The sequence below is a fragment of the Acomys russatus genome, chromosome 29 (assembly GCF_903995435.1).
Source record: "Acomys russatus chromosome 29, mAcoRus1.1, whole genome shotgun sequence".
NCBI classification, from domain to species: Eukaryota; Metazoa; Chordata; class Mammalia; order Rodentia; family Muridae; genus Acomys; species Acomys russatus.
Window position 1 is genome coordinate 24,635,178 of NC_067165.1, and position 12,002 is coordinate 24,647,179.

At 46.2% G+C, this 12,002-nt stretch overlaps 1 pseudogene; it reads left to right on the plus strand.

The window, feature by feature from the left end:
- The first annotated feature begins 453 nt into the window (after positions 1-453).
- LOC127211987 (pleiotropic regulator 1-like) lies at positions 454-9,441 on the plus strand (annotated as a pseudogene).
- Positions 9,442-12,002: the final 2,561 nt, after the last annotated feature.

A 12,002-nucleotide genomic window follows, 5' to 3' on the forward strand; every position in this document is an offset into this window, starting at 1 on the left:
CAGTGATCGACCAGTCTCTGTCTCGTGAGTGCTGGGATTACAGGTGTGCGCCACCATGCCCAGTTTAAAGGTGTATTTGTATTCAAGCCAAATCACACAGATCTAGGGGGTCTTTGGATGTGATCTCTTGCCAGAGCAGCCATGTTCTAAATTAAAATTCCTCTACACACACGCCTGCACCGTACTTCATATTGTTTTTCCTAAACTGCAGGACAGACAACCAGAAGATACAAGCTTCCGACAGATGACAGGGGCAAGATTTAAAAATAAGAATGTCAGCCACCACGAACATTTACACACAAACCATCACAGAGTTCCAATGGAAGGCCAGCTTTTTATAATCCTTTTTCAAACCACATGGCATTACAGGAAGCTTTATATCTCGGCCAATCAGCTTCACCCACACTTTGTCGCCAACATCTACTATCTCAGAAGACTTATCCACTCGACAGGATGACGTGTGAGTTCGGTGGACCAGACCTGAACACAAGAAAGAGAAAGAAAAAACTAGTACTCTGAATGCATGGGTAAAGCTGGACGTGGTGGCGCATGTCTTTAATCTCAGCACTCGGGAGGCAGAGGCAGGCGGATCGCTGTGAGTTTGAGGCCAGCCTGCTTTACAAAGTGAGTCCAGGACAGTCAAGGCTACACAGAGAAACCCTGTCTCGAAAAACAAAATAAATAAATAATGCATGGGTAGAAAAAAAGGAGTTGAGGTATACAGGGAAATTTTTAAATTTTCAATGAAAAAAATTACATAAATTGAAACTACAAACTGAAACAATTTAGGAGCACCATTTAAATCGGGCCTGGTGGCGGGGAGAACTAGCACCCTGTAACCTAATCAGCAAACCAACACTGGTTACATTTTATTTTACTTTATGTGTATGGGTGTTTTGCCCGCGATTGTCTGTACATCATATATGTGCTTGAAGACGCCAGAAGAGGGCGCTAGATCTCCCGGAACTGGAGTTACAGACAGCTGTGAGCTGCCATGTGGGTGCTGGGAACCAAACCTTGGTCCTCTGGAAAAACAGCCAGTGCTCTAAACCACCCAGCTGTCTCTCCAGCCCCAATAAACATTGGTTCAATAACTGTTAGGCTAGAGTGGATAGAACTCAGCAAGAGAACATGAGCTTAGTATGTACTAGGCTGGGCATTCAACTCCTAGCACCAAAAGATGGGGTGGGGGGGTTAAATGAAACATGTAATAAGATAACACACAATACCCTGCTGAGTTTTGTTTTCTGTGGGGATTGAACCCGAGCCTCCTGCATGCTAGGCAGGCATTCTACCACTGAGCTACATCCCCAACCCTCACAAGATTTATTTTTAATTATGTGTATGTGTGTTTGCATGCCAGGTGTTTGATTGTGTGTCTGTATGTGCAGGTACCCAGAGAGCCTAGAAGAGGACATCAGATGCCCTGGAGCTGGAATTACAGGGAGTTGTGAGCAGCCAACATGGGTGCTGAGAAACAAACTCAGGTCCTCTGCAGGAGCAGCGATTGCTCTTAACTGCTGAGCCACCTCCTCAGTCCCATTCATACAGTGTAGTACACAGAAAGACAACTTGGTGAACTCCTGTAAAAGCACAGGTGTGAAGGTGCTGTACCTTTGACTTTCTCCTTCTGTGGTGATTATCCTTTCTCCTTCTGGGCCCTGCACATGCTAGTCAGATGCTACCACTGGCCAAGACATTCATTCATTTGATAGAAAAATATCACTGGAATTGTTCCCAAAGGGGGAAAAAATTAAGCGACGCATGGTGGCATATACCTTTAATCTCAGCACTTGGGAGGCAGGAGGACTGGTCTACAAAGTGAGTACAGAACAGCCAAGGCTACACAGAGAAATCCTGTCTCAAACAAAAACAAAATAAAACCAAAAAGAAAAAGAAAAAAATCAGTAGAGGCAAACACCATTTGAGGTATTATCTATGAATGTTGAAAATGTAAGAAATGTAGACATGGTGGTGGTGGTGATGGTGCACACCTTTAATCCCAGTGCTCAGGAGGCAGAGGAAGATGGATTCTCTGAGTTCCAGGACATCCAGTCTCTCCTGAGACTGAATCCTGAGCCTTGTGCAAACTAGGCAAGCACTGCTTCACTGAGCTTTACTCTGTCTTCAGTGCCAGGATTTCTGACATGAAGCCACAAAAAAGGGCAAAGCAAATCCATCATATATTCAATAAACCCAACAAGGCTTAAACAGAGAGAGTCACAACTGAATGTCTGCCATAAAAGAAAATGGCTCCTCAATCACAGAGAGAGAGGGAAGGAGGGAGGGAGGGAAGAAGAGAGGGAGGAAGAGGGAGGGGGAGAGAGACAGACAGAGAAACACACACACAGACAATTTATTACTCAAACATCTTAGAATGTTCTTTCCATTCTTTTAGGCTCAACGTTCATCTCTTTCACAACTTCCACTGGTTGGAGAACAAGACGGTGAGACTGTCAATCCATGAGAAGGCAGGGACAGCCCAAAACGTGACACAATCAACACTCCGTCTACAGACACTGCACTTTCCTCTCTAGACTGCTGCAGTGAGCCATCTCCAGTGAGTGGCATGTGACAACACAGGCAGAGAAGTCAGTGCTTTCAGGCCCTTTCTCTGTTGGGATTAGAGATGCAGTCAAACACTTACCAGCACTTCACTGCAGGCAAAAATGGATCAGAGGATGGAGGAAAAACAGTTTTGTCAATCAAATAACCAGAGTCTAAAATAGGAACATCAGCCCAATTCTGCAGATTTTATTTATATACTGATACACATAAATATATATAATATAAATATAAATGAATATTATATGTAATTGGGCCTTCAAAGACAAGACCTAATGACATTCCCCACCTGGAGGAGCTAGACACACTGTAGGGAAGTCAACCACTCAAATTTTCCACCAAAACTACACAAGATGCTAGGATTAAAGCTCACAGTTTCTCCCCCATTATGAGGAAACTAAAGACTCAAAAAAATCAAGTGATTTTCCCATGTCAAACTAGTGCAAGACTTTAATTTATGTGTTTATGCTACAAGACTCACTGACTGTCCACTCTATCTCAGACATTGTACTAGGTCCTCAGCCATCTGAATGGCTTAGGTAAATTCAAAGCAGTCTCCCTCACTTTCTTTGCACACTGCTTTAATTTGTTCCCATATGTACTTGTACCAGGCTCTGCTGTTCCTATGACAGTCACCAGCAGGATAGCTATTTTACACTTAAGTGTTAAAATAAAAAGTCAGCACCTAACATAATGGACTACAAACATAGTAAAATATAAACCATGAAAATGCATTTGGTGGGGCTGAAGAGATGGCTCAGCGGTTAAGAGCACTGTCTGCTCTTCCAGAGGTCTTGAGTTCAACTCCCAGCAACCACATGGTGGCTCAAAACCATCTATACTGCGATCTGAGGTCCTCCTCTGCCTGCAGATGTACATGCAGGCAGAGCACTATATACATAATAATAAATAAAAAAGAAAGAAAATGCATTTGGCTGGGTGGGCCGGTGCATACCCATAATCTCATCACCGAGGAAGAGGACAGTGGGTGCTAGCCCAGGATACAGTGTGAGTTCTTGTTCAAAAACTTAAAAACAGCAACAAGCTGGCTCAGCAGCTAACTGGATGCAAGCCTGAGGACCTGACCTCCAGCCCTGGCAGGCACACACACAACCACACATGGAGGCCCAGCACTCCTCCTGTGCAGTGGGAGGCAGAGACAGGGAAGTCACCTGCAAGCTCACAGGCCAGCCAGCCTGGAGTATGCAGCCAGGCAGAAAAAACAGACAGCATCTCCGGGGTGTAAAAAGAGAACTGTCTCCCAGAAATTGCCCTCTGACCTCCACATGTGCACCGGAACACCCATGAAGGCCAATAATGATAACAGGAACTAAAAATACATATCTGTGTGTATATATCTATGTGAGTGTGTTCATATGTGTACTGCTTTGGTCTTTCTCCTTGTTTCCAGCAAAGAATCCATAAAACATGATTATCTGAGTCGCTGGTCAGGGAGGGTCACAGGAAGAATCCAGTGGTGAGAGGGCAGGGATTTCAGGGCCATCCATCCAACTCCCAGCTGGGAAAGAAGGAGCAGGTGAAGAGGGCCCTGAAGAACAGTCCCTGTGGACATGGACAGCCATGGAGCTCATGGGTTGGTGCAGAGCATGCTGGGTAGACCTGGTGAGTGCACCAGCACCTTCTCCTCACTCTGCTCACACCTGTCCTATTGGGTCCCTTCCACTGGTGCTCCTGAGTTGGACTTCTCATCTCACTGGAACCAGCAAAAGGAAGTGAACTGTTTTTCCTGAGTTCTGTGAACTTTTACTTTGGTATTTTGGGTGATTGTTTGTTGGAGACAGAGTCTCATAGTGTAGCTTTGGCTGTCCTGGAACTCACGCTGTAGACCTGGGTGACTTTGAGCCCAGAGATCTGTCTGGCTCTGCCTCCAGAGTGCTGAGATTAAAGGTGTAACTCGTTGTCCTTGGTTTTAGTTTTTGTTTTTAAATAGAGTTTCCTGTAGCCCAGGCTGGCATCCACTTCATTGTGCAGCCCAGGCTGGCCTGAATTTGTGATACCCGTACCCTTATTTCCCATGTGCTGGGATTACACGTGTACATCACAACTGATCTACTCTAGCAGATTACCAAACTTAAGAAGTGGGGGCACGGGAACCTTCAAGTTAGAGCTACCTGGTCATCTTTAAAGGCTCATGAGGCATGGCAATCTTGGGGGACAGAGCCCCTTTAACTGTAGGGTCTGATATTAATTCAGGGATGATAATGTCAGAATTGAATTGAAAGTTGTTGGCTATCTTGTTGGTGTCCAGACAAATGGACACTAATGAGACCAGATTGAAGCATTACCGCCCCACATAAACTTCTACTGAGCAGCACTATAGGAGCAAGGTTAGGGCCAGGGAGACGGCTCCGGGGTAAGGTGCTTGCCACCAAGCCTGATGACCTGAATTCAAACGCAGAACCCACATGGTAGAAGGAGAGTACCCTCAAGTTGTACTCTGACCTCCACACAAATGCTACAGCAGCATGTCCCCAAGCTTCATTCACAGATACAAAACAAACAATTGAATGTTAAAAAATGAAAGACTGCTTTTGATCTGAATCTTAGAAGGAGGTCTTCAGTGGTTAAAGGATTCTGAGAACAGAATCTGAGAAAGTAATTCAAACTAGCACATCCCTGAATTAAAGATGTTCCATTCCAACCAGACCACAACTAGCTTATGGTATTGCTCAGTCCTTCCGTGGCAGGACATAACTCTATCCCCCTTGGAGGAGCTAGACACACTTTGGAGAAGTCAACCACTCAAGGTTCCCACCAAACCTACACAAGAAGCTAGGATTCAAGCTCACGGTTTCTCCCTAATTACTTGGCTCCCTGGCCCCTTCCTGTGAGTCTCGCACAGCTGTCACACTGACAGATCCACTTGTAAGCTGTCAGCCTCTATCACAGGCACTGTCTGACAGGGAACAGACACGAGTGAGGTGAAAACTGACTGCTCAAATGTAGCAGGCTTTCCATCTCCACCAAGTCCCCAAAGTGTCACATAAATGATCACATGAACTTGGCACCAGCAGCCATGACAGGTACACGAACAGGAAAATCTGTCTGTAGGCAGAAAGAGGGGTGAGTCCTGGGGGTTGGGGTGAGCTCCACCTCCCTAAGTCCCCCAACATAAATCAAGGAACTTAATTACAGACTGCTAGCTGCCAGCTTGAAAGCCAGTGGTAAGCCACCTAACGCAAGGACGAGATACACAGCACTGTTGTCTACCAGGCTAACGAGACAGCTTGATGAAACACAGATCTGCACAGCGTTCTGACAGAAAAAACTGTGAAAGATGCCAAAAAGTGAAAAATCCCTCTCCTGCTCACATCCTTCTCTCAGCAAGCCAACTCCACATAGGAGACCACTGGGAGGAGTTTGTTCCCTGGTGTCTGAACAGACACAATCATTTAAAATACAGAGACACAGGCACATACTCTTCACAAGGGCAAGAGCACAGCATGCCATGTGAATACAACTGCTTTTTATTTATTTTATTATTTTTTTTCGAGACAGGGTTTCTCTGTGTAGCCTTGGCTACAGTGATCCACCTGCCTCTGCCTCCCGAGTGGTGGGATTAAAGGCATGTGCCATCACGCCCGGTTCCAAAACTGCTTTTTAAAATTCCCACTATTTGAGGTTTCTACCCATGTCAATAATGAGATCTGCCTTGTTTCATGCATGCTTTTCTTTGTGGTTTATTACATTTTTTGAGACAGGGTCTTCTCACTAGGTAGCTCTGGATGGCCTGGGCCTCAGTCTTCAGATGAGGGCAGCCTGGAACTCACTGAGATCCCCCTGCCTGTGCTTCCTGAATGCTAAGATGAAAAGTGTATGCTCCCATGCCCAGCTCTAAGTTTTCACTGGTTTCCTGTTAGTACAGATTTTTACTAATTCAATGTGTGTGAGAGACACCCATGTGGAGGTCTGAGGACAATTACAAGAGTTAGTTCTCTCTTCTACCGCATGGGCTCAGCTCACTGACCTGCAGTCCTCTGACTTGGTGGCAGCTGCTTTACCTGCTGAGCCACCTCACTGACCCTGTGGTTGTGTCTGTGGCATGGTCTCACGGCCCAGCTGGCCTCACACTCACTGCAATTCTCTGGCAACCTGCTGTATCCTGGATACAGTCCTAGAAACATGTAGAGGGGTGTCCTGCGTACAGAAAGAGTGAGAGCTTTGCAGTGAGAGGGTTGCCTTCCAATCCTAACTTGGCCACATCCTGCCTGTGCCTTACATCCATTTGTTTCCGTTTGCTGCTATAGGTAACAAAAGATAATCGTCACCCGCCTGACACTGGAGTCCAGCACAGGATGTGCACTCAACAGTGTATAGTTTTTGATGACTTGTTACTCAAAACAACAGAAGTAAAGAGAGGCAAAGGCTGCTAGACTCAAGTGAGGCACTGAACTTGGATCCCTGGAGTGCCAAGGACCGGCTCTGTCGGGGATAGGTCCTTGGGAACGAGAGTTCTGGAAGTGTCAGTGTGCAAAGACAAGGCGAGTGACAAACAGAGCAACCCAGAATTGAGTTTGCGTCTGAGTGTATTTTTCAGACAAGCAGTCTAAATTTTTATACATACATTTCAAAAACATGGGGTGGGAGGTGGTTACATTTTCCCACAGAGTAGATTCAAGGAAGTCAGTGAACAAGCAAGCACACACAGTACGAGCACAGAGTGCAAAGTCATTGTGTTGTCATATTTTGAATTACAACTTTAAATGAAACAATGTAGGGTACAGAACACACGGCGAAGATGTCACCACTTCTAAGTCACTGGCTTGATATCAATATGCCTGTGCTCCATTTGTCCAGGGTCAACGTTCTCCCATAAACGGAACCTATGCCCAACATCTGTGTGTCAAGACAATTTTTTCTTTCAGTTCTCTTTTCTAATATCTGAGTGCCACTATCTGGAGCTTTCTTTTGAAATACTTTATTTCTTTGTAAGCCATAATATAGCTTATTAACTAATGATTAATTTTTCAATATGTTTCTTTTAGTAAGTGGAAGTGAAGCCGAACTACTCCAGCCCTTAACAGTCCCTGGCTGCAGTCCCGAGTTAGGGTCGTCTCATAGCAACGTGGTCATTCCTGAAAAAGTCCTGATCTGGGAGGGACGTAGAGTTAAGTTAGAAGAATAGGGACAGAATCACAATGAGAGAAAAGAGGAACTGCAGTCAGCTTCTCCTGGCAGAAACATCAGCCCCAGTCCAGGAGCCTCTCCCTGGTCGGGGGTCGTAGCCTTAGGCCTGTGTAGTATTTGTCACACAGACTCCACTGGAGGAGTCCTGACACTGGAGCCCCAAGTCTCCTGCTTTACCAAACATCAGCATTACTCAATTCAATATTATATGGTATAGGTTTTATTAAAAATTTCCATCTTCTCTTTATCTATCAGTTTCTTTATTAAATTTTTTGTGTTTTCTTTTGATACAGGATCTCGCACATAGCCAAGATGCCCACTGGTAACCTGTAGAGTTTCCACAGCAGGTGCCACTGGTGCATCAAACCTGGCCTGAGACGATAACACCACGGCTGAAGACTGTGCAGCGGAATCACTTGGCATTCTTTGCGCCTTAGTCTCAGCAGTCAAGGCAACACAAGGTCCTGGTGGATAGGAATGTGTACCTGTCACCAAATATGCAAATCTTACTGCTCCAGCTAGCAGTGAGTACCAACATCCAGGGACTTCTGACCGTTCCCAGCCAGCTGCAGTGAGTTCCATGGTAATGGAGACCGCCATCACCAAGAACTCGGCATCAATGACTAAAACAGCCCCTACAATGCCCAAACCCCAGTGGCACCCACCATGGAAACTCTACAGGGTTATCAGTGGGCATCTTGGCTGGGTTTGGTGCATCCTTATAGAACCTGGAAATCAGTGGTTCCTTACTGGGTCCGCTGACAGAACTATAAAGGTTTAGGACTTGGCTAGTGGCTCATAAAGCTGACATTGACCACATCAGTGCAGTGCCTGGTGTGACGGTGAGGCCGAGGAGCCATCACTTGTTCTCTTATGGAGAAGACAAACAAGTCCAGTGCTGGGATCTTGAGTATTACAAGACTGTGAGGCACTACCACGGCCACGTAAGTGCAGTGTATGGTCTGGATCTGCATCCAGCCAGCGATGGCCTGGTGACTTGTAGTCCAGATTCCACTCCTCACATCTGGGATGTGAGAACTAAAGCCAGTGTACACACTCTGTCTGGACACACCAGTGCAGTGGCCGCCATGAGGTGCCAGGCTGCAGCAGAGCCACAGGTTATTACTGGGAGTCAGGACACCACAATACGGTTATGGGATCTGGTGGCTGGACAGACAAGAGTGGCACTGACCAATCATAAGAAATCAGTCAGGGCTGTGGCCTTACACCAGAGACATTACACATTTGCCTCTGGATCTCCAGATAACGTAAAGCAGTGGACATTCCCTGATGGAGGCTTCATTCGTAATCTCTCTGGCCATAGTGCAATTGTTAACACACTGGCAGTCAACACTGATGGAGTCCTTGTCTCTGGAGCTGACAATGGCACTATGCACCGTTGGGACTAGAGAACTGGCTACACTTTTCAGCGACTTCCCGCAGCTGCACAACTTGGGTCATTAGACCGTGAGTCGGAAATATTTGCTTGTGCTTTTGATCAGTCAAGAGAGATGGCTGCTAACAGCTGAAGCGGATAAAACCATTAAGGTCAGCCTTAATGGCTGGCTCCTGTGTAATTGAGACTGAGTTCAGATTCTAGGGCTGCTCCTGGGACGTTCTGGACTGGGTAGTCTGTCCAGCATCAGATTCTTATTGGTCACCTGTGAATGGTGATAGCAGGGGTGGACAGTCATGGGGAGTTTTTGGAGGGTTCCTGTGTTGGGACTATTTGAAATGTTAGCAAGCCTCAGGGCAGTGGGGCCTCTCTGCGTCCTTTTGTTTTGTTACTGGAGGTGAAGGGATGGAAGGCTCTAGAAAGAACAGCTTAACTTCCTGGTCAGCCTTGCCTACACAGTGAGTTGGAGGCCAGCCTGAATTACCTGAGATCCTCTGTCAAAAATAAATAAATGCAGAGGAAAGATTGGTTCTCAGTTGTGGAACATTGATTTCTTTTTCTTTTTTTGCCTTTATAGGTTGCTATGGTGACAGACTATGGAGCTTTTATCAAAATCCTAGGCTGTCAGAAGCAAGGTGGGAGCCCTTGACTGGAACTTCAGCACTTCCATTGCACTCGTTCTGCTATGGCCCCACAGCGTCTTCACCATAGGACCTAGATTTTTCAGATAGTTGCTTGTTTATTTTACTGTATTTTCAGTGTAGCAATAGGGATCCAGTTTTATTACATGAGTGTTTACACAGAGAGAGAGAGAGAGAGAGAGAGAGAGAGAGAGAGAGAGAGAGAGAGAGGAGAATGTGAGGAATTGAGCTCATATCCCCAGGACCCCCAAACAAGCCCAGCACGGCATGCATTTCTGTAAGGCCAGCATTGGAGGGCAGAGACAGTGGATCCCGAGAGTTCACTGGGCTGCCAACCTGGACTAAACTGCAAATTTCCTGTTAGGAGCGACCCTGACTCAGGGCGCTATACAGAGAGTCATCGAGGAAGACACCTGATGTCCTGCTGTGGCCCCTGCACACACGCGCACATCTGCACATGCACACACCTCCAAACACAAAAAGTATGTTTAAGTCAAGAGACTGTAGCATGAAGAAAGGAAAATGAGCCTTGCCTGGTACAGCATCGCATCCCCAGGAACCACACAGGAGAGATGAAGGCAGCGGTGCTGAAACTGGGGCTAGTCTGGAATACATGGTTAAACAAAACAAAACAAAAAAGAATTTTAGGGTCTGTGAAACAAAGCTGTACATCATAGCTCAGGCCTTTAATTTGAGCTCTCTGGGGTCTGTGACAGGAGTCTTGCAGTGAGTGTGAGGCCAGCTGGGCTGTGAGACCATGCCACAGAATCAACAACAGGGTCAGTGAGGTGGCTCAGTAGGTAAAGCAGCTGCCACCAAGTCAGAGGACTGCAGGTCAGTGAGCTGAGCCCATGCGGTAGAAGAGAGAACTAACTCTTGTAATTGTCCTCAGACCTCCACATGGGTGTCTCTCACACACATTGAATTAGTAAAAATCTGTACTAACAGGAAACCAGTGAAAACTTAGAGCTGGGCATGGGAGCATACACTTTTCATCTTAGCATTCAGGAAGCACAGGCAGGGGGATCTCAGTGAGTTCCAGGCTGCCCTCATCTGAAGACTGAGGCCCAGGCCATCCAGAGCTACCTAGTGAGAGACTTTGTCTCAAAAAAATCTAATAAACCACACACACACACACACACAAAAAGCATGCATGAAACAAGGCAGATCTCATTATTGACACGGGTAGAAACCTCAAGTAGTAGGGATTTGAAAAAGCAGTTGTATTCACATGGCATGCTGTGCTCTTGCCCTTGTGAAGAGTATGTGCCTGTGTCTCTGTATTTTAAATGATTTTGTCTGTTCAGACACCAGGGAACAAACTCCTCCCAGTGGCCTCCTATGTGGAGTTGGCTTGCTGAGAGAAGGATGTGAGCAGGAGAGGGATTTTTCACTTTTTGGCATCTTTCACAGTTTTTTCTGTCAGAACATTGTGCAGATCTGTGTTTCATCAAGCTGTCTCGTTAGCCTGGGAGACAACAGTGCTGAGTATCTCGTGCTTGCGTTAGGTGGCTTACCACTGGCTTTCAAGCTGGCAGCCAGCAGTCTGTAATTAAGTTCCTTGATTTATGTTGGGGGACTTAGGGAGGTGGAGCTCACCCCACCCCCCAGGACTCACCCCTCTTTCTGCCTAAAGACAGATTTTCCTGTTCATGTACCTGTCATGGCTGCTGGTGCCAAGTTCATGTGATCATTTATGTGACACTTTGGGGACTTGGTGGAGATGGAAAGCCTGCTACATTTGAGCAGTCAATTTTCACCTCACTCGTGTCTGTTCTCTGTCAGGCAGTGCCTGTGATAGAGGCTGACAGCTTACAAGTGGATCTGTCAGTGTGACAGCTGTGCGAGACTCACAGGGAGGGACCAGGGAGCCAAGTAATTAGGGAGAAACCGTGAGCTTGAATCCTAGCTTCTTGTGTAGGTTTGGTGGGAACCTTGAGTGGTTGACTTCCCCAAAGTGTGTCTAGCTCCTCCAAGGGGGATAGAGTTATGTCCTGCCACGGAAGGACTGAGCAATACCATAAGCTAGTTGTGATCTGGTTGGAATGGAACATCTTTAATTCAGGGATGTGCTAGTTTGAATTACTTTCTCAGGTTCTGTTCTCAGAATCCTTTAACCACTGAAGACCTCCTTCTAAGATTCAGATCAAAAGCAGTCTTTCATTTTTTAACATTCAATTGTTTGTTTTGTATCTGTGAATGAAGCTTGGGGACATGCTGCTGTAGCATTTGTGTGGAGGTCAGAGTACAAC